Source organism: Pollicipes pollicipes, unplaced genomic scaffold (assembly GCF_011947565.3).
Source record: "Pollicipes pollicipes isolate AB1234 unplaced genomic scaffold, Ppol_2.1 Scaffold_3087;HRSCAF=3621_pilon_pilon_pilon, whole genome shotgun sequence".
Classification (NCBI taxonomy): Eukaryota; Metazoa; Arthropoda; class Thecostraca; order Pollicipedomorpha; family Pollicipedidae; genus Pollicipes; species Pollicipes pollicipes.
In genome coordinates, this window is record NW_023596225.1 from 6,352,899 (window position 1) to 6,376,909 (window position 24,011).

General features: G+C 47.5%; 1 protein-coding gene across 1 annotated transcript in view; it reads right to left on the reverse strand.

Moving 5' to 3' along the window:
* The window catches only part of LOC119090665 (uncharacterized), a 62,016-nt gene extending 47,696 nt beyond the window's left edge, over positions 1-14,320 (reverse strand). The window contains exon 1 of the mRNA XM_037213515.1: positions 14,286-14,320. The gene's annotated coding sequence lies outside the window, so the exon portion shown is untranslated. The remainder of the gene's footprint in view (positions 1-14,285) is intronic.
* Between the last annotated feature and the right edge of the window lie 9,691 nt (positions 14,321-24,011).

Below are 24,011 nucleotides of genomic sequence, written 5' to 3' on the forward strand. Positions count from 1 at the left end.
AATTTAAGTCATAATCGTTGACCTTACACCGCATTAGGCACATAGGCTGCTTTTCTTTTGAGTAAAGGTTTTCATGGGTAAAGCCAAACATCGATCTCAAATTTGACATGCATTTTTTGTCACGACACTTGGTGCCAAAGTAAAACCATGAGAGTGGGCATTGGAGGTGTGCCTCTTAAAAACATAGCTTCGTTATCCGAAATACTTTAATGTAGGCGTACTCTGATCTCAGGGCCAACTGCGCATGCAACCCTTCGCTGAACAACGTGACGGGATGCCAAGCATCGCTGATATAACAGCAGATTGAGCAATACATAAGTACATGCTGATGATATATGACTGCATCTTGAAAAAATTCATGTTTGGTATTCGTTTCAATTTGGTATTTCGTTTTCACCTGATGCAGTAACTCACTCAAGACCACAAAGGGCTGTCAAGCGCACTGTCGTTGCCACGTTACTCTTCGGACCTCGAATAACCTGCAATGACCTTTTATATCCTGGGTTAAGATCTGAGGCTATTTCCGAGTAACGAATTAAAATTCAGCGTGTATATGTGGTTCAGAAAGCAGAAATGCACTGTTAAATGCGACTAACTTGATGAATCATGATCTCGGCCAATGGTTATTCTGGTGAAATAAATATTTCCATAAGTTAGACACCATGATATTTTTATATGCTGGTGATGACATCTGAGAATGTCATCCTATGAAAATGAGGTAAAATTGAGTCCGATTCTCCGAACGGAAAGCTAGAACCATGAACACAGGTAACGAATATTCGGAAACACCTAAAATACCAGCATTGCATGTTCTGTGGTTCACCCCATAAAGCTACTACCGGTCGAACTTTCTTCCTGGATGGGCTCTTCACCTGATCTGTGTCCATGATTGTGCTATAATTTTCATGTAAAGTTTGCTCGATGTCTAGAACAAAACAAGGTACAAATTTCCCATACTTAACCGCACTGCCCATTTTTCTTTCTGACAACCGACCATACTGGGGCGGGGACGTTCAGAAACGTTGCTGTGCCATGCCGTTGTATGTTCATGCTGCAATCCTTGGCCGTTGTACGACGCGCTGCGGTGCTTCGCCGTTGTACGACGCGCTGCGATCCTTGGCCGTTGTACGACGCGCTGCAATCCTTGGCCGTTGTACGACGCGCTGCGATCCTCCCGTACCGGTAGATTGTTTAGAAAGCCAGGGTCAGGGCCCGTTGGACTGGAATAGCTCCGCAGCACTTGACTGGCGATAGGGTCTTGGCAATAAGCCATGCTTAAAAATGACTGGTGATGAAACTACCCCCCAAAAGACGTATTCAAAGTCACTAAACACAGTGCTCAGAATAGCCATCATCATGAGATGTCACTGGTACGGATCTGCGCAATATCCTTCCTTTCAGCCGCCTCTCGACATTTTATACCAGTTGCCTGACACCAAGAATACCTATTAGGACATTATAAGTGCGTTACAAGTAAGCCCATACGTTGCATATATTAGTACGACGCCGTATACATTACGACGCTGTATATATTAGTAGTCTATTGTGTGTATCACCGTCCATGTTGTGCATATGCATGTAAAGCATCCCCATACTTTGCATGCATGTCGTCAAAGCATTTCCGATGTGTCTGGAGTGCAGTGGGCTGAGAACAGATAAGGTCGGAACAAGATTTCAGAAAAAGTGATTGCCAATAACCGGGTAGTTCAAGGTCATCAACGCTGCAACGTAAACAATCATGCCACTCAGCTAGTTCACACCATCGGGGATGTTAATATCATGTACTCACATCATAGGGGATTTACGAGGGAGTCTGGTAACGAGTTTTCCAGCGGGCCTGGACATAAACAATACTGTACAGCAATTAATTCCCATTTCTCGCTTAAAAAGCGTGAATGAAACATGTTTTGTTTGGTAGATGGAAAGCTCTTCCGACAGCTAAAAAGTTTCCAGTGGAAGTCAAAACCCCCTTGGCAGATGCAATAAATGAAAACCCAGAATCGTCAAACGTCGCTTAGAGGCAGCCTCGTCAGTAACCTGCTGGGGGCGGGGCTGCTTATCGGGACCCTTATCAACTATTTTTAGGGCTTCAACGACGCGTTTGACATTAAAATAATCTGAAGTCAGCATTTTGAACACCAACTGCCTCAAGGCATTGGTGCCACGACACACGAAATAAGACACACTAGCACTGGGGCCGTAACGGGCTCGCATGCGTAACCTTCTGCACGCGGTCGCGGGGCGTGAAGGTAAATGCACACTGTGCAATTACCATTTATCATGTGCATTGCACAGATAACCATCATGCAGCGCATTGCGTGTACACTGACGGTGCGGACGGATGTGGACTCAGTGAGACCTTAGTGAGTCAAATATGCGCATTTTCGGGTGAAAAGCAGCGTGTCCATCTATAGGCGCGCCAGCGACGTTTACAGAATAACGTTAGAGTAAGAAAGAAGAGGAGAATAATGACATTGATACAGGACGGCGCTGGGGCGGGATGGCGCTGGGGCAGGATGGCGCTGGGGCAGGATGGCGCTGGGGCAGGACGCCAACTTTGAGGGGCCGGAAGCCGTAGTGGGCTCGGATTTCAACACGCTCTCTTACGAAGTGCGCGGAAAACATCACACATAAATCCGCAATTGCAGTTGTAACCCTTCCTCAACAACTTACGCAAAGTGCACTGCGCACTGGTGCAATATGAACCAGTGTGAGCCCCGGCGTCATGAGACAACCACATAACAAATCCCGGTTATCAACAATGAGCCCGGCCCAGGCCAGGACCGTTCCAGCCGATCAATCTGCCACAAGTTCGACTCTTCGGAGTATTTTTTGGAAATTTCATTCTGATATGATCCGGAAAATATTGAAACTTTGTGCATCATGCAGTGCAGTAGTCTAAAGCTTTGTGACGTTGGCCAAAAAGGTGGGCGATGTCCATGTTTCTTTCAGAGCACTGGCTTTTTCACATCACTGGCTAGTAAAGCATGGCAGATGAATGTGTCCAACGGTAATTTATTTTATTTGATTCCACCTCGGCTGGCTGGCTCTACCTTAGCACTAACTGAAATTTAGGGCCCAGGCCCATCCAGATGACGTTGATTTTCTGGCATTAGAGGTTCGGCCCTGGCTCGCTTGCGGCCTAGCCATGACCCATGGTGCCAGTCGGGCCGATGCGTATGAACGTTCTGCGTCTTAAGTTTCGTGAAAGGTGTTTTAGCCCCCCGTGATAGCTGAAACATCCTGGCGGGACGAACAAATTGGAAATATCGGCCGTCCCAAGCGGGTTACCTTTTCGCGGCGCCGCCTGACCTAACGCGGCACGTCCTAAGAGTCTGAGCCAGATCTGGCCGAATTCAATCTTCCGGCACTGAATCACGCCTCTACGGCCCTCTCCAGAAGCTGCTGACGATATTTGGAGCCGGGGATTTGGCGGAGCTGCGGTGCCGGCCAGGAACGACAGCCGCTCGACGCCGAGTCACCTGAGCTGCACGGCACCATCTCCATGCCGCCGCCGACGCCGGCCAGCCGGAGCATATCGATCCCAAGCCGGCGGCATCGGCTGTGGCTATGGAAAATATTGAACCAAGGCCGACTTGCAGCTACTCGAAAGTCGGCTCATCTGTTGTTCAGCGCGCCATCTAGGTGGTGCTTAAATAAACCAGCCCAGCGTTTTGAGGCGTGATCATAAATCTTGCAGACATTGTTTGGAGAGCGCCGGCTTTGCTGGCGTCGGTGTCTGTTTCATCAGGAGCCAGTGGTCGTCTCTAAGCGTCTCTCCAACCTGACCGCTAGCGCTGAAAAACGAACAGCTTAGCTCACGCTTTCGGGTCTCTATGTCCATGACTCTGGTTGAAAGCAGCTAAACCAACTGCTCTTTACCTTCGCCTTGCCTCGCCGTTTTTCATCATGTGAACTAAGAGAGGAGAGGATTCGAGGTTAGATTCTACCCAATAACGATTCCAAACAAAGAAAGATACAACCTCGCAGACAAAACCAGCGGATCATTTTCGACGGGACGTCGCGATTGGTAATATGTTTTATATTTCTACGTCAACAGTTGACCCTGCTAAGCCAGGCCAAAGGGTATTTTCCTGCGAATATAGCTATGCCAGCTTTAGGTGCCAAATTTTACGAAACTATGTAACGTAGCGGCATCGAACTTCAACACCTGTGTTTTGTGTTGAGCTCGGAGCACGCTGACATGTAGCTTTGAGCGTCATGAGCATAAATGCATGATGAACGGATCCATAAATGTACCAGGGTCGGCCCGCCGCGCATGATCGGCAGATTCGCCGATGCCCATCGCTTTCCATGCCGACCGTGGATCACCGTACAGTACTCCAAAAACCCGTCGTTACTCAAAAATCAGAAATATAGAATGTGTTTTGCGTTGGAGCACGCAAAATAAATATCCTAGATGCTATATAAAATTTGGGCGCAGTTGCGCGACATACTAAACAGAAATCCTCAGAAAACCTTAACACGCGCTCGGGTGGGGGTTAAACTGACCCCCCGAAGGTTTTTCCAGAATGGTTTCCGAACGGCGCGGCAAAGCCACGCCAAATTTTGCATAGCTGTAGACAATTACGTAGCGGATCGTTTGACATCAAACATTTAGATGTACCTTGTAAGGTCGCTGACCTATGACGGGTCAAAGTCAGGCCGTGGTCTCAGCAAAGTCCATTTCTAGGGCATCGTTCAATCTAACCCAACAACGGAGTGTTAAACGAAGCCGTACATCTCTGAGATGCTTTCTTAGGCAACACAACAGTTGAATGAGTAAATTAAATTGACATAAGGTCAAGTATGAAGGTCACACCAAGGTCAAAACCAACCTGTTTTGTTACCCTAGGGTTTGCTGTATGGGATAATTTATGATGCTCATTTCGAGTTTATTGATAGAAGAAACCGCATTATACATCTTCAATGAACTTCTTAGGGGTCAGAATGGGTCATTGATCTAAAATTACCCAGGTTAACATTTTGTTTTAGCAACATACCGCCTAGCATAATCTTCGTCGCTTAGTCAAATGCAAAACTCAAAGCAATCTTGTGTGATTTTGGTCACCTTGACCTTCAAAAGGTCAAACAAGGTCACTGACCTTGAATGCGAATGTGACCTTTTGCTTAAAAACGGTTATCTAGGATTTGGGGGCACTTTGGAGACCGACCTAGAATTTGACCTTATTTGACCTTTTTTGACCCAAAGGTCATGACCTAGGAACATGAAACTTTGACCTAAGTGATTTCACGTACAGGTCAATACACCCTGTAAATTTGGTGTCTCTATCTTTCTTAGTTTCCGAGATCTCGGGGGGGGGGTGTCAAATTGACCCCCACCACCGGAGCGAAGGGTATCTAGCCGGCCACGCGGGCGCGTGTTTAAAGATCGCGTCGGCGTCCGCCCCTATCAGACGAGAGTTAAAATTACACGAATCTGAAAGCTGTGCTAAAAGCGAGGGCACTTTCAGACGGGCAATGCATGACTTATTCAGTATTATTGAGCGGGCACGCAATAAGCCAGCAGCGTTCCATTGCTGCCCAAAACAAGGTAACGAACTTATTTAAACCATCAGCCCAGCTAACTAAAGGAAGAAACCAAGCCTAACGTGCAAAGTTTGGGGGTCCAACTTTTCGTAGAATACATGTCTTGGACATCTGGAGCACTTATCATGAGATCACGGATATAAAGATGCTGAGAGGGCATCATCAAATATCCCAAATAACAGGATTGAGCAGTTTCGTGCAATGGCCGAATACAACTACAACAAAGTTGAATGGCACTCATTGAGGCTGGCGAGCACTGTGCAACGCGTAACATTCATCATCCAGCTGAAGCTTTTCCGGTCTCCGCGTCGTCATCCCAGGTGACCTTGTCCTTGGAACGTGCCCTGAACAAATCACCTTCAAGTGGAGGAGACGTATACTTTCGGTCTAACGAAGGATAGGATGTGACATATGTGGGATAGCAATTTGGAAGGATTTTTTTCAAAATTCATTCTTTCAAGGTTGATTTTTTTCCAAATTCATTTTTTCAAAATTCTTTTTTTTTCAAAATTCATTTTTTTTTCAAAATTCAGATCAAAATTTAGATCCATATGTGCACCGTTTTGATGCCATCTCGATTCAGTGCACCAATCAAGATAAAACGCTCCTGTTTCCGTGATTTGCGACTGTGTTTTGTTTTCCATGGATTACTGTTCTGGTCTGCGGGCCGCTATGATACCCCTCTACAAATTCCAGCACGGTATTTAATCAAATCAAACGGTTATTTTTTGGATTCCACAGATGTCAAGACAACTTAAAGGTATCCTTGACACCTTTGCCTGTGAGGAAGGCGCACAACGAGAATCAAACCCAACTTTGGTTTTACTTTCAGGGAAACCATTCACGTCCCTGCATGTTGAAGAGAATGTTTCACATCTGAAGATACTGACGCAAGAATTAAATATGATGAGCAAGCCCTGCTTAAACTGTTAGTATACTTTTAAGTGGAAAAGACTGCTCTAAACAACACATTACCTATATTTAGTGAACATGGTCTTCAATACGTCATTTTTCGGAAGCGTCATCGTGTCTTGCACAACATTAAATGAGAGCCAATTGACGTCCGTATGTCTGGAAATCGTGCTCACGAGCGCCATAAGTGAACCACTGGATTGAACTGATGAATTACTACTGGATGAATTACTTTTGCCTTGGTCTTGATCGGCGCATGAGCAATGGAATGACGGGATTTAGATGACGACAGTATGACTTCACGCATTATAAGGCGACCTTGAAATACTCTCCCACAGTTACTACCCCACAGTTTTGCGGCTTTTAAGCTCAGGAACCAGAGGATTTTAGGTCCTAAAGGACATGGCTGTGAGCTGCATCAAAAGGTCTTCAATACGACTACTTCAATTCAAAATCTCATACAAATGTTGAAGACTTTCTTTGAAGGGTCTCTGAAGGGTCTCCACGTCTCTATGGGGTTTGGAACCGAAATAGCCATGTTGAAGACGGCTATTGGCTTCGGTGCTGTTTACATCCCCGCCGTTCTTAAAACCTAAATTCCTCTATTTCCTGAGCCAAACGGCCGCGAAAATGGGGAGAGTATTTGGGGCTGAGCATTTCAAATTCGTCTTAACATTCATGACGTAATAATAACGTCATTTAAATCCTGTCATTCCATAAGTCAAACGGCAATCAAGGCCAAGAAAAAGGACACAAATACATTGTCAAGGTGTTCATGTCTGGCGGTCGTGAGCACGATTTCCAGATATGACAGCCGTCAATAATTGGCTCTTAATCCATGTTGTTCAGGGTGCGATGACGTCATAAAACCATGGTGCACTGAAGAATATATTTACTAAACAGAGAATTGTGACGTCTAGGGCAGTCTTTCCCACTTCAAAATATACCAATAATTAGAAGTGAGGTTGTGTCATCGTATCTCATGCTTGCTTCATTATCTTCAAATGCGAAACGTTCCCTTTACGAAACACCCAGCCACGTAAAGGGAACATATATTCTAACCCATGTTGGCTTTTCTAGGTAGCACCCATGGGTTGCGCACTATTTAAATCAAGCTTCACAATAGTCTGTTTGAGGCTGCTCAGACTATGGTGCAGCATGAAATGTACTCTTGATCACGAAATAGGCTTGTAAGTACATTGCAAAAGCCCAAAAATGTGGCGCAAAATGGCCACGCTCGAACTTTTCAATTCCATAGATTTAGGCAGGTTTTGGGAACGCTAAATTTTGTCATAGCTATGTCATGCTAAACAGCTTTACTTGTCACTTTGTATGCTACTCAAATATGCAAAGATCCCCGCTGATAAGCTAAATACGTATTAAAATTACGACCTGCTTGATAAGCTGAGTACTACAACTAAGACAAACACAACTTCAACCCTGAGGCTCCGATACAAGAAAAACTAACGACACGCACTGGAATGCGGAGGTCTTTTGAGATACAGACATTTCTTAGCCTCTAAAAAGCATGTGAGTGATGAGGAAAAACCTGAGGGATGTCATTTGTACTTCACGTTTACATAATTTTCATAAGATATATTTCTCATATTATATAGTGTCCACCTAGGAGCATATGAATGCTAGTCAAATATTAGCGGCGCACAATCATTGCACGTTGATCGACTAGACGGCGGCCGGTAAGCCGCAGGCCAGCCTTTACTGGGCTACCGAATCCCGCTGAATTCTGCTGGACATCAGATAAAATCTGGTGGGGTCACCCGACTTCTTAGCCTGGTCACGCGTTTAATTTAAGGCACATTTAACGCAAAACCATTTCAATATGGTAGGCGACGTTTAGTGCTCCACATATTTTTTGCCGAGAGTTTGTAACAAAAGCTGATAAAGTAATGGAGAGTTACACAATCTATCTGAACTTCCCCTTATGTCTGGTAGCAGCTGGCCAAAATTTTTGTTTCCGTCTAAAGTAAGCCATTGACAGCACGCATGCGTTGCGAGATGATTGGCGATACGCTGGGGTGTGGCCCTTGGTCGGGCGGACTGCGAAAAACATACCGGCGATCACTTGGGTCCTGAACCTTTCAGGCGCTTGGGGACAGGAGAATGCAGCTAGGTGTAATACACAAACCGTACCTGCCGCAAATCTCTCTGCTCCGGTCAAGAGAAACCCAACGGACCTAGCAGAGGCTGCGAAAACGAAACCTGAGGAGGATGGCGCGGCCATATATTTCGATAAGTTAATTATGTACGGGAAAACCTGATCCAGGTGTGCAATGCTGGTCAAAAAGAAACAAACGAATGAAATGGTATACCCTTACCTCCTACAGCCTCGGCAGTACTTTTTAAGTAGATATCTATAGGATGATGTCCTAGGTCGATCGCGGCGACCTTGCGCCCTTGACTGTCTTTGTTACCGTCTTTGTGTTTCCACGGTAGTTGGCCTACACCGTCACCGTTATCAGGCGTCCCCCCTGTGTGGACACTAATTAACCATATGCACTGTTCCAACACACGTTCAGAGCTTTATACCTAAACTGGATACTGATGTTGAGGAAAAGGCGACCAGCAGCCCTCAGGCAACGATCACTGCAGAGCGGACAGAAGGATCGTGAGCACTATTTGCCGCCGTCGGTCACCTGATTTCCACTTCGATGACAATAACAGTTGTAGCGCAGCAAAGACGAGGTCGCGGCGGAAATCGTCCGATGCTAGCAATGCACGAGCGCCATGGCTGAGGAGCGCAGAGGGACGGGGAGGACGTCATGATGCGACGCCACGGCCGACGGACGGCCGGGCTTTACAGCACCCTTGGGCCGAGTCCGTTTCGGTCGTAAACCATGCCAGCGCCGTGCATGAGAGTGACGCACGGCGCGCTGCATCAGAAACTGGACACTGCCAACTGACGCGTGCCGATCCCATCACTGACCGATGCCAAATTTAGCAGCTTTTTTAGTAGGGTGCATCCGTCGAATACAAAGGTCCCCCCGCAGGAGTGGTGAATCAGGAGGCAGGGGCAAGTCTGCTGACTTCTGAACCATGCTACAGCACTGCTTGCGCTGAATCTGCTGGACATCATGCGGCAGCAGGCGACGACCGTCATGAACGCAGCGGCGCCCGACGTAGCCTGAAGGACCACCTCCAGAGCCAATGCAGCAAGGAAACACTGGTGTCCAGGGCGCCACCGGCGGAACTGGCGAGCCCCACCGTGCCACAGTAGTCAGAGCCGGCGAGCGTGACCAAGGGCAGCTGGCAGGGCGTGTTATGGCGGGAGGGGGGGGGGGGGGGGGGGGCGAGCCTGACGAGGCAGCTCCAGAGCCAGACGGCGGAGGAGCCAATGTGGTCTCACTACCCACGATAAGGACAACAGGATGTCCCAGCCCGTGGAGACAGCGTCGTCAAACATGAGGACATTCGCGACACGACGCTGCTCGACGAAGACCATCGGACTGAAACACCGATTTCTGGTGATAAATGTCATCACTTGTAATGAGTTTGCCCCCAGATTGTCAACTAGCTATTGTGTTATTTCAGGCTTTCTCCTAAACACATCGTTGCGCTTTCAAGCATTATTTACGCATCGTACCCTTCAGGGGGACAGAGCTGTACACGGCCAGAGGGTGCTGACCTCTCCACGGGCTCCACATGCGCCATTTGCGCCGCAACTTCGCCAGTCCGTCTCCGGTGTATTTGCAGGGGCGGGCGACTGCCGCCAAGAGAGCTGATCGGGCAGGGCGTGTTGGAGCCCGGAGGAGTCGCGAACTGTCTACTGGTGCACCACAGTCCCACAGATACCAAAGTGACGGGAGGTTCAAGCGCTACACTGTGAAGTGTCGCGCCGAACAGGGAGCGGTACGCTGCCGGCTGGCACAGCGCACGTCAATGGAGAATGCGGCCAGCCACCACGCAGTAGGAGGTACGCTGCCGGCTGGCACAGCGGACGTCAACGGTGGGTGCTGTCAGCGGCGATCCCAAAGGCGATTAATTCAGCGTAGCCGGTGAGCCCCAAAGCCCGAATCATCATCACAGTCTAATTTGCTTCCTACATCTTTCGCACCGCTGGCATTGTTACAATGTTAAATAGAATGTCTGAGTATGTTGCTAATTCGCTACCAGATAAACTTGGGGGCAAATAGGGAGCTGTAGTGACGCGATCTACGTTCGTGAGTACTGGCGACGCAGCGAGCCCCCAGGGCATCATGAGCTACCTGTACTTGTGCTTTGGAGTATAAGAACGCATTACGGAAGAGCACATCCTCACTGTGTTCGTTTTGTGCATATGGTGGCTGGGCCGAGCATAAAGCTGTTTCTCAACGGCCCTGGTGGAGCAGATTTTCCCCTCGAATACGAGACGGTGCACCATCTGGTGGCAGTACGACGATGCCTGCAGCGGCTGACAACAGTTTCAGCCAGTGACGCCACTTAGACCGCTCTACCGAAGCGCCAAAATGCGATGACCAATGATCCAGTTTGACATCCGAAACACGTTGTTAACGCTTTACAAACTGGTAATCCTCCTGCGTTGCTAGCGGTGGCCGACATGGGCTCGATGCTGCGTCCGTTAATCATTTCCAAATGATGTTCTTAACTTATCGCCATTCTCTCCTTCCCAAGCAGTTGTTTGGCAAGTCTCTCTGGCCACACCGGCCGTGCTCGAGGCATCGGGGCTAGTACCGTCAGCGCGTGGCCACCTGCCGGCGCCGGCGGCTTCGGTGACCTGAGCCGGCCCCCCAGGCCTGGTACTTACGTCTGTTTGGCGAGAGTCGAGGTCACGCGACGTAAAACCCTCATTGCATGAACCACACGTTCGTGTAGGGTGAGCCGAAAACATGCAACCAACCAACAACACGTTCCCGCCTACCAATGCGACTCATTGCTTTGTTTTCAGTTTTCCCATTGCAATAAAAATGCATTGCGTGCCAAACATAACCGAGAATTGGTTGCTAGCTACAACCTTTTGCGATGTCATTAATCTCTAAACATGCATTTCCCTGATTTATCTGATCTAAGAAGACTGCCAGTGTCATAAGATAATCCGTCGTTGTCGTCGACAAACACGGTATCTGCACCGCGCTAAGACGCCCGCTGCCGTCGTCGGCATACCTCTCGTATAAATACTTATACGAAAGAAATCCAAATTATTTCTGTTTGGATGTATTTCTGTGTTTAGAGCTCACGCTAAGCCGTGCTTATTGTGTGAGCCCTGGCCCTTGCCATCCCATCACGCAATTCCAGGTCAATGGGAACTTTGGATGCGAAGCTATAATGTGCCACAATGTTTGACACGGTCTGTCCTGCCCTCTAACGTCACATGACCTTAATCGCAGCCACGGCCACCGGCCACAGGTCATATCCGTCAAGGACAAATAGCGGGCGCTGGAAGAAACTGGAACCCACAGAGCCGCGGGTGGGGGAATCGGAAGGCATGCGCTCTAACCAACTGAGCCATCGGGATAGACTCGCGCTATATCGGTCCAAAATGAGTCTTTCTCGTGGACAGAACAAAATGTGTCATAAACAAAATCATAACAAAGCAGATATAACAAAAGAGCTTGACAAAACTGAGTGGAATTGGTTTTGACCTGATCTACGCGGAGAGCAAACGAAATATCTGCAAATAGGCCATATATACATATATATGCATATATACATATACACACAGATGTATATATATATATATATATATATATATATCTATCTATATATATCTATATATATATATATATCTATATATATATCAACGCTATAGAAAGAAGCCTGAGCTACCCGCAATAATTTTCATTTTTTCTATACCTTCTCCTGAGGAACGGGCACGATTATTTCAGACCGGCAGACAGCCAGCGGGCAGAACACAAAGTTGACGACGGGGGTGGCCAATATGCACTGCCTCGAAATGTTTTTAGCTATCAAATTTCGGTGTATCCAAACGCAAATGCACTTAAGCGTGCAGTAAAAATTTAACAAGAATCTCACCAGCATAAAATCATTAAAGCAATGTAAACGTTTATGTAGTTAGGTCAAAGGCCAATTCAGTTTACACAGCAGAGTGCTGGCTACTCCAGGACGATAGGCCTTGCTTTTATCATGACTATAAGGTATACCGTATAATCGTGCATGCTTCAGAAATACTTGCTGTTCATATTCATGATACACAACTAGCATTTTCATCTGCTAGTGTTCGCCTTGTCAGGGTGTTCTCTGATATTAGCTTGGCAAAGAAGTGTCAATGCCTTTCACATATTTTACTCCAACGCCTCATCCCTCCTTTCCGCACCCATAACTCGCGTGATGTAAATGCTGAATGCTTCTCCACCTCAGAGTACCTCGGAAGACAATTACGGCGAAGTCGCATACGGGCTTGCCACCAGCCGTCGTACAAAGCTAAACGGCGGAGTCCGCTCACTGGCGCAGAACAACACACACCGGACGACCCACTTAAAGGCTAAAAGATACATGCGTTTCGGGCTGCTGTGTCTGTTTATGCGTTGACAATCCGTATGTCAAGATATCTCTGAATGTTATGAGGAAACATAAGTTTTAAGCGAGCCGTCACACTTGAAAGAAGATTCTCTGTAAAGACTGTCAGGCTCAGTAAAGGCTGTAACACTGCCTACAGGGCCTGCACGTGCCTACGTGCCGCGCGTCTCGCGAATTACACGGAGTGCTTTAAAGGTTTAGCGCGTGTCATATGTGCCGAATAATGGAGGACCTAACTAGCCTTCACAAGCAGACCTCAGAGGGCCCTCAGATTTTAAATGACACAATTTCAGCGAGTGTTAAGTCAACAATTACCACAGCACTAGTTATCTGTTTTTACCCATTTGGTACAGTTTTGCCATTATTTTTCTTTTACGATTCTTCTCCACGTATAACCTCTTTTCTAGCATCACTTCAGCCATGCGTCGCGTTCACGTGCCTAATAAGGTCTGTTTGTTAAGAAGCATGATTGGAAGGGCTATTCTGAACGGATTTCTTCAATCCTCCATTACCTGATGATATAGGTCTACAATCGCAAGCAATGCCAAGACTAGTCAAAACTTTAAAATAATCTTTACTTAACGTAACAGCTGGCCATGTATCTGATAAGCAATGTGTGTTTGGATCAGAAATATGAAACCTACGGCAGGAGAACCTTAGCTCAATTGACGTTAGCACCGGCCCAGGCCACCTAGCATCACCGGAAGTGGCTATTCATATACACTTAGTTCTGATTACTCGGCCGGAATTCAGACACGCCTCCTTCGGAATATATCCGATCAATACCACGCACCAACATCCCAGGTAAGTACCCATGATTATGCTAACGCTGGATAAAGCATGCAAGTAGTGTATTCCGATATCAGCCCATACTTCGGAAAGGAAGGCTCGGTGCAGGAGCTGGGAGGCAATCACCGAGAAATCGCCTGAATGAACTACTGCGACGTGCGACTGCCTACACTATGAACTACTGCGACGTGTGACTGCCTACACTGTGAACTACTGCGACGGGTGACTGGCCTTTACAATGAACTAATGCGACGAGTGACTTTCTGCACTATCTGCTCCGACACTACTCCGACGGATGATGCCTCATCTGCCGCCGTCACTGTGCTTCCGTCCTGCTACAAATGGAAATGCACATAAAAAATTCCATACCAATATCATCCAAACAACACCCCATCGCTAGGATTGCGCAAATGGCCGAACAAATGGATGACCGCCGCTGGGCAGTGTGTCGAGCTGGTCGCACAGTGGACCGCCCGGCACCCGTCCACATCTGCCGGCTGCTGGCGGCGGCCACGCGGCCGCGTCCCGCCGCCGGTACTCACCCAGCAGCGGCCGCGGTACGTCTGCTCGCGGCCCGGCGCGCGGGGACCGACTGACGGCGGCGCCGGGCTCGGCCCCAGGCGGCCGGCGCCACGCAACAAGTCGACGCCGCCCATCGGCGGTCGTTCTCCTGGGCGGCGGCGGGCGCCGGCCAGCCCCCTCTCGTCGCAAAGGAGCAGCCGCTGGCGTCGCCAGTGTGGCGGGTCGGGGGGGGGGGGGCGCTCGGAAGAGTGGTTGGGGCCTCTCGGAAGTGTCCACTCTGGAGTGATCGCTCCGGAGGGGTGGCTTGGCGGCTAAGAGGGCGTGACCACTCTTCAAGTGTCCGCATAAGTCAAAGTCGCGATTCGACAGATTGCTCTCCGCACAATGTTCTCCGAAGAGAACATGCTGAGGATTTCTGTAGAGGCATCGGCATTTTATTGTCAAGCCAAATTTGGCGACAATTCTGAGTGATTTTTGCTCACGTTTCCAGCCCAGAATGAACTAAAAGCTTACGTGTCGGGCACGTTCCATGTCGGCTGTGTTACCGGAATCAGCCTTGTCAGAACGCGCGCAGCCGGGTCGAGAATTAATGTGCTGAAATACGTTACTGCTGTCAACGACCATAGACCACCTGTTTTCAGCCGCTTCTTTGAAATGGACGACTTGTTACCCACCGTGACAAATCGCTTTGTGTTCTCGAATCGACGAATCCTGAAGCCTCTTGTGAATGATAAGCATCCTACACCACACACACCCCGAATTAGTTGCGGTCCGGTTACGCATGGTCGTGATGAAGGCCTCACGCCTCGAGTGAGGCCTTCATCTCGCCGCAGCTCTGAGCGTCATGTGGAAGATCTCTTCTCTCAAGCGTGAAGAGCGCCCGCGGTCAGAGAGCTGGGGTCGGACTCGCTCTGTTCACAGTGCTGAGGACACCGCGGTTTTAAAGGAGGTTCAGTGCCAAGTGGCGTCGAGGCCGGCGCCGCCCTTCGGCCTCTCGGAACAACTTCGCCGTCACGGCAGCGCGGCTCTGAATGACACCACGAAGCAGAGATAATTGAGCTTTTCCGGCCCACCTGACTCGCGGTCTGATAAATGCGGGGCGTATAGTGGTGGGTTATGTCAGCTAAACGAAAGTTGCAACTCCCACTGCACTGAAGAGTGGGGGATTAGTGGGAAATGCGTGGCGAGCACTTGCTTACTTCTCGGCTGCATTGTCAACTATTTCCAGAATGTCAGGCGACTCAGTTACTAATAACAACCGTTCCGTTATTTGTCAGCGCACGTAACAGCAATTTGTGGGGGAATTATACTGAAAGTTCGAAGTTAACGTGTTGCCAGGGATATCGCTGAAGACAAACAACGCTTATTGCGCCCAGCGAGTACAATTGCACAAGGGTCGCCAAGTAACGGAACCATACCTGAAGTGTATTCGTTTGTTTGATGTAGACACTTGCAACGGCTCTTGGTGCCCTCGGCTGCGCCATCGAGGTCATCACGTGACTGGCCGCAATGTCAACCATTTCTGAAAAAAACCATGAACAGGGTTTTTAATGCCGAGATTGCCGGCGCGGCCGCCAATTTTGAGGCATGTACGGATGCCTTGTTTGTTGGTTCAGGCCGCGGCGGAAGAAAATACTAGTTTTGGAACGCTGCTCATATGGCAGCAAGAAATTCGTTTTTCTGCAAGCATTGTCCATAACCCCCGTAAACTTTCGTACGCCTACATTATTTGTTCAGTTGCTTGAAACATGTAGCCTTTTACCTGAACAAAACTTGGCACTGGCAAGGTCGGGGCCTAAGCAGGCAAAACAGCCAAACTTGCTCCAAAATACGTGAAACACGGATTGTACCCTAAATGTGGTTCACCTTCCGATCACTGGTGAGATGGTAGATGAGGTCTCTGACTGGATGCGAAACTACACCCCCGGCTTGGTTCACTGAACGGCGACATTACTTCAATTAAAATGTCTTAGAGGAGGGTTTAGTGCAACACGACACAGCTAATGCTAAAAGCAAAGCTAGAAAGTTGTACCTGTCATCGATATCTTGTTGCGCAAACTACAGCTTTTGCTCCTACGCTACGCATGGCAAATCGACAAAATAACGTAACACGATGCATGGTCATTTTTCGTATTGGCGCAACAAACGTTTACTTCCAGCATTGCCCAGTTGGGGTTCCAATCTGGATTACTTCACACCCTTGCTAGGTGTCTAGGCGTTTTGCGCTCGACGGCAGTAGAGGTAATGTCGCATATACGTAAAGACTGTATACATTTTGCGCTCCGCGGCAATTGGCCGCAGTAGAGACAATGTCGCGTATACGTAAAGACTGTATACATTTTGCGCTCCACGGCAATTGGCCGCAGTAGAGGTAGTGTTGCGCGTTGTATACATTTTTGCAGCAACGGTATTAAAGCTCTATTTTTTAGTATAAGTTTTGCCGCGTAGCACTAAAGTTGCGGATAGGTATGTGCAGTAGAAGTAACTATATTTTAAAAGCATGCGTTTTGCCGCGTAGCACTTCATTCACGGATATGCAGGTATGATTGGTAGGTATGTGTGGTAGAATTAATGTCATATAAGCAACAATGGTTTAGATTTTTGTAGTAGAGGTGACGACTAGTATATGAATTTGAACGAAAAGTTTTGTCTTGCGGCACTTATGTCGCTTAGGAATTTTTGTAGAAGAAGCAATGTCGTATGTAAGTGATGTCTGTGTAAGCTTTTGCAGTGGAAGTAATGACGTACATAAGTTTTTGGATTATAAGGTGCGTCGTGTAACACTAACGTCGCGTACAAGTCTGCTCTAGAAGTAGTGTCGTGTATAATTCGTGGCTGTACAAGATATTGGTACGGAAATCATGACGGGCACACATTTTTGCGGTGAAAGTTTTGTCGCGTGACACTAACGTTGTGTTTTTGTATTGGCGGCAGAAATAACGCCGCAGCACCCCTGCATGTAATAGCTTTTTTGTAGCACTAATGCCGCCCAGCCGTTGCGATGTGTGCATCCGCTGAATACTGCATGGATACAAAATAATAATAAAAATTAGTGGAACAACGCAGAAACGCGTGCATTTTCACTCATAGTAAACCAATGCATAGCTGCCCAGAATGAATTACTGCATTCTGCATCCAGAATGCATTACTGCATTCTGGGTAACGACGCTGTGGCGCTATCATGGGACAAAGTCATATGGCCCCAACGTTCTGGCGGCGTAAAAACGCTGTGCTTTGCTGGCTGCTTTAAGCATGAATATTTCCACAAGCCAATTTTTTTCGACCTAGCACATTCAATGAAGCATTTTCAGCTGGAAAAAGGTGTTGGTTTGCACCAGAGCCACACAATTATTGCTGAAATGCGCTCCCAGCCTGCCCGCGACAGAGAGATGCGGCTGCCCATTCACCAGTGGTTTATCCCGGAGAACTCTAGCCGGAGGTGATTAGAACCAGTCTGTGTAAAAGAGTGCAACATTGAACAACAGCGACAACATTGAACAACAGTAACAACATTGAACGGAAATGAAATACGGCGGGCTAGACGGGTTCGCAACATCCTTCGACGCGCATTGAGAAGTTGGAATGCATATCCTGTTGTCTTAGGGGGAGCGTTGTCAAGGTGGTTGCAGGGTTGGCCTGCACGTATGGGCGTAGTGAGTGAGGAATCCCAGTGGGCTTAAATACAGCGCGCGCCATTTCAATTCAAGATAACATAATTTTCCTGTAAAATGGGCCTATTTCTGGCAAGTTTTGCAATTTCTGCCAGTCAAAGAGTGGAGACCCAGATCTTAGCCCGGAAATAGCCTAATAGGAATATTTTAGGGCGGTGGAGGTATCATTCTCTGCGAACCATTTTTATCTAACCCATCCATCATTATGTATATATATATATATATATATATATATATATATATATATATATATATATATATACATGCAAGTTAACCAACGCCTAGGAGGATCATAGCACAGCAACAGCAAAATCCTTGGCACCCGCCCTCCTCACGTTGCCTTACTTTCACATTTCGCCTCCTATAGGTACTGCAGTACAAACATGTATGCGCAATCATTGCCCATTAATTGATGTAATGTAAACATGACAGATCACTTTTATTTAGTTAAATATAAATACCCCTTTTGCAAAAACGCTTTTCATATAGATATTCACGCACGTTGGCCACGACGAATATGGCGTGGATACTAGAAGTAGAAGTGGATGCTAGAAGTGGATGCTAGAAGTAAGAGTGGTTTAGTATAATTTATTTTTTAAATCAGAGCCTAGTATTGGTTTGCCTTTAGAATAAATGAAATGCAAAATTACAATATCTAATCACATAACATTGAAACAAAGGTGTAGAACAAGGTTGCCATCCAGTTCAATGGCGAAATCTTCGCTTTTAGTCAGGTGGCGAGTGTCCACCAACCTTTCCGTAATGTCGTCAAAAACCAACTGCGCTCTACCAAATTTTAGTCTCATGGTGACGCCACGTCTGCGAAGTCTTTGTTTAGCAGCCTTGTAGTGAACAAAGAAGAATCAAGGGAGTGATGCATGAATATGCAGAACGACAAGCACTGCAGAGACTTGAACGCAAATTTGCATAAGATGGCTCAGTCGCTTGAAAATATTTTAGAGTTGCTGGCTAAATAGGCAAGAAAAATTGGGCTTTATTAGGGATTAAGCTAACTAAGCCTGTTAGGGTAAATGGGCTTATAAGATAATTTCGAGTTGCAACGTTTTCACAGTTTGTATTTGCTCTCCCTGTTGTGCGTAGCCTGTGGTGAGTAGGCTGCATCCACCAACCGATGAGAAACCAGAGACGGGTTCGAAATACGTGAGAAATGTCTCATTTTTCTGATAGAAATTTACGTAAGTTTCTTTCTGCTTTACAAATGCAATTTTTCTGTTAAGTAAATATGCTTCTCGATACGCCCTTCTTTGATCACGTGATCGTACCTTGCACAGCGTTGATTGTGAGCCAATAACTTGTCACTTTATCTGGGAATTGTGCTTAAGATTGTGGGGCTTAAGAAACTGACAAAGAGAGGCTGCATCATGTGAAAAAGAAATCACAAAGCATTTTCAGAGACATCAAAGAATGGTTTATTTCGACACCGGTTTAAATTAACGTGTGCACATGGACGAGGCAGTCACGCAAAATTCGGTGCAGCCACTCTCAAAGCCAACGTTAAATATTCCTTTGCAAAATAATATAATATGTGTATATTATATATACATATATGTATATGTATGAATATATATATATATATATAATATAAACAAAACATAAGCAAAATAAAGTTCTACGGCGCAGGTCAATGGCGTTTCCTTAAACTTTCGCGCAAGGTCAGTAGAGCAACGCTTTTACCAGCACTTGCTTTCGGTGGAAAAGGTGAAAACCTCATTCGGCATGAGATCTCCTGTACGGTCATGCAAGTGTTATGCATGCACTAATGGTTGGACAGCACGGATGAACGTTTGAGACCAGGGATCCACGCGTCCGGCGGCGATCACTGCTAATTGGCTTCTGACAATGGCGGTCTGGTTTAAACCAGGTCCACGGCGGCCCTTCATGCTAAGACAGTGTACCACTAAAGTACTGTCACGATCCTTGCACACTTTGTTTGATTTCTTGTCAGAATCCATTCAAGTCTTACATGCCGTTCTGACACCACCGCGATGAAACAACTTATGATTCTCCCAAGATCTTGACTGATGCTGACCGTGCGATTCGGCTTACTGTACTCTGCCTCTTGTCGTAGTCACGTAACAGTCAAACTTTTTTTGACCAATCATAGTTTTTACGTCGCTAAGTGTCCCAGCTCATGTTTGACCTTCACATTTCCGTTTTCACATTCCAGAACAATGGCATTTGTGATGCAAAAATGGCCCGAGAAACTAATACGCAATATTTTATCCCTTCACATACTTTTTGTCCGAGGCGCGCCCTAAACTTTATCAGAGTCCAATGATTTTTACGAACCGAGGAAGGGAAACACGGATCATTGTAAAAAAAAACAGCCATGATTCTCCCTCGGCTGAAATCCAGGTGATGCTCTTTTCGATACCGTATATCTAAATGCTTTGGGCAAATATCGATGTTATGGTCGACAGCAAACACGTGCCACGGTTTAAATACATTTCCCAGGTGTTGTAAAGGTCGCGCAAACGCTGCTAATCATTCCGATGCATAGGCCTGGAAACGTTCCCCATAACGGGATGCGCGATGACATATGCTAGCGTCTGGAGATGGCAGTCACCTATGAGCTGCATAAACCGCATTCATGATGAAATCAGCATGCATAAATGCTTCCAGATGGTGGAGTCCAAACTGAAACTAGGTGAGAGCCATGTTGTGGGAAACACTGCCCGGCGAAACATAATCATCACCTAATAATTTTAGAGACTTAGCTGTTAATTACAACAGGCTTATACAACTTAACGAACTGTGGCCTTGGACGTTGGAATAGACGTGTCCACAATATCAACAATGAAACATCGCGCTGGGAGCTTTTCGCCTTGTTGCGTTGCGATACAGTGCGAGGGGAGACGTAACGGACAGCATTATTGCTTACAACGCAATACTACTGGAAAGTGGCATTGCGTGGCAATCAATGAGCATAGCGTCGACGCTGTAGCCTGTGTGTGAGACGGAGCCAGTGCCATCGGCTGACGGAAAAAGCTGAATGCAGTAAATTATAGTTTCTCATCGCAAAGGATTTCGGTGAAAACGGCCGTTGTCGGCCATCTTGACCAAATTAAGCGAATGCGTCCTGGTGGTTTGTTTCCATCAAGGCACGAGTCTTATACCTTGTCTGTAAGTGCCTCACTGAAGCGTGCAATTCTGGGGATTAAGTATGCGTATTTGAGCATGTTATGCCGAGGTGTGTATTTAAGGTTCGTGAACGTAAATTCGAGCACGTCGTCACTTCCTCGGCATATCTACCTTGTGTCGGGTACTTTTTGTATCATTGGGACAATTTCTACGCGCTCAGCCCTGCCGAGGCTATCTAGCATCATTTGCCTCTCACTCTGGCAGAAGGGGCAGGGACCGCGGGGAATCGTGTCTCGTACCTTTAGTTTTCCAGACGCATAGCCAAACCATTGCAATATCCATACCCTTTATATGGGGGTCGTAGAATGTCGCAATGGCCGGCGATTGGGAGTGCAAAATGCAGACCACGGTTTGAGATATTTTTCATGTTGATCCTGGTGATGTTGTAAAAAGGAATATTCCGCATTTGAATGCAGTGAGGCAAGCATCAAGTATGATGGGAAACGCTCACCTCTGACTTTTGCCGTTGTTTTAGGTGCGAAAGGCTGCTTTTTAGAATGCAACGCCACGTTTTAATAGATATGCTCCTCGATAAGCCATGGCTTGATAACGCATGACACGTTTTTATGGCGCCAGTGTCGCTGCCAGACTGACTGTGTTAGAATTGCCACTGCCGCGGACGGGCTGATTTACTAGCATTGCTTCTGAGCGCCGCAGGATAACGTGGCGGTGTACGCGTGTATATTTACATCTTGACCGGCATGTTATATTTTATTGCTGCATTTCCGCTCTCGGTTACGACGCCACTGTTCATTTATTTGACTCCCAGTATCATGTCCGTCCTCACCAGTAGGACCGCCCACATGCCTGTATTGTGTCTGTCACCAAACACGGTTCACGACCGAGACTGGCATTAAACACGTTCAGCTGTTCGATGGCCAACTTCTGTCGGTTGTGACGATTTGTGCTGATGCACTCAGGACACGAAAACTTCAGTGGTTCTTTTATCTTGAACATGAGCACAGAATAGCCATTGAGGAGGCGGAATTCGTATGACGTCTGTATGACGCCATACATATCTGGTAGCCTCCAGAAAATATCCCGCGAAATAGTATGGACAAATTTGCGGGCGGCCAACCCAAATTCTGTTTTTTTCTCATCCCATTCGTCATTTATTTATCTGTTATTGTCATTCATCATTTGGTTATTCATGATTCATTCGTTTGTGCCTATAGCTCAAAAGCAATAAAACTTGAAGTCTTACAAATGACGTAGCTATGAACTGCACGGAATCATATTTAAAATGGCCACCTCAGTTACAAAAACCTAATGCCAGTGTAGAACAATCCCTTTAACAAGAGGCAAACCGATGTGACTGGCGTTGGCTTGGAGTCAAAACGTAGACCGATGAATGCAACGGATATGACTAAAAGACAACCATGTACTGCATTTACAAATCTTCAGAGTTCGGCAGGAACGGCTAGATGGTTTGTGCAAATATTTCTATGTACACTAATTTTCGAGTCTCTGGGTTACAGCTCGGAGGCTACCAAGTCAAACGCACCACACCCGCACGCAGCCCGAATTCTGGTATTGATCACCTTGATCTTGATGTGCGTAGGCGGCTGTTTGTTAGGGAAGACTTCGTGAAGTCTGGAGCACGTAGCTGCTAAGGCTTCTGATACTGAGAGCTCCCAATGGTGGAAGGCTGCAACTCAGCACAAGCGTCTCGTACACCATGGGTCGGAGCTATCGGATCAAAAATCATTTTTTTACTGACGGACGTGAATGTTAGAAGCCTGCCTGTCAAATGTCACCGCTCTGACAGTTGAAGGTTGGCTACAATGCCAGAGTGGTGCCAATCTATGATTACCTCCCACATGCAAGGTATAGACCCTTACTAACTGGATGCAATTAAAACCGATCCCCTCGGGAAAAGCCTAACCCTCCTCCTGAGGAAGGTATGCTTTCGGAGAAGGCCTGATCCCCCCTGAGGAAGGTATGCCCGAGCCCCCCCCCCCCCCTCCCCCAGTGCTGACGCAAGCCCCTCAGTGCTCTTCTGAACCTTTCACAATGCTTACGAGCAAAACATTGAATAATGAGCCAATAAAACGCAGCAGGTGTCTAAACTGCTGGCGCACTAGATACCAAAACACATTACCATCAGTGCCATTATCATACTTAATCATCACCAGCGCATTGGCTTCAAAAGGGGGGAATTCCCCAACGTCAAAGCTGTTTTGGAACCGAGCCAATGTTCCAGTTGAAAAATGTATTGCGACGCCGGGGACACAAACCAAAGTGTCTATACGGACAGTCTATTTCTAAGAGGCCTGCTCATCTCCCCGGCAAAAGCGACATGCGCGTGTGCATTGCGCCCCACTACGAGAATGCGAGTGATATTGGCACCATTCAGGCACCGGCCCCATCACGCTGGGAGCACCATGACGGTGAGACCAACTGAGAGGACAAAACACAGCGCTGCATGCTCCCTTATCTCAGATGCAGCCAGGAAAGCGCGGTCGCCAGCTACGAGTATGCTGTACACTGCGCTGCCGGGTTTCAGACCTTCGTTCCCTCCGCTTCCTGTCAGTGGCTGCGGTCGAACGCTATGACCAGGCACCCGCACCCCGAACCCGCTCAGGGGTCACGCGACGCCTTGGGTCTGTGGTGCGGCCGGGAGGGGCCACGCGACGCCCCGGGTCTGTGGTGTGGCCGGGAGGGGCCACGCGACGCCCCGGGTCTGTGGTGTGGCCGGGAGGGGCCACGCGACGCCCCGGGTCTGTGGTGTGGCCGGAAGCCTTCCCACGCCACGTCGTACCAGGAGCCGCGTTACTACCGGCCGTATCAGCTTACGTACGCCGTCAGCGACCGGCATCTTGTTCTCCCAGAATAAGAACAGAGGCACCAATGTCGTACAGGGCTACTGCTCGGTCAATCTGCCGGACGACCGGGTCCAGCGTGTCAAGTACA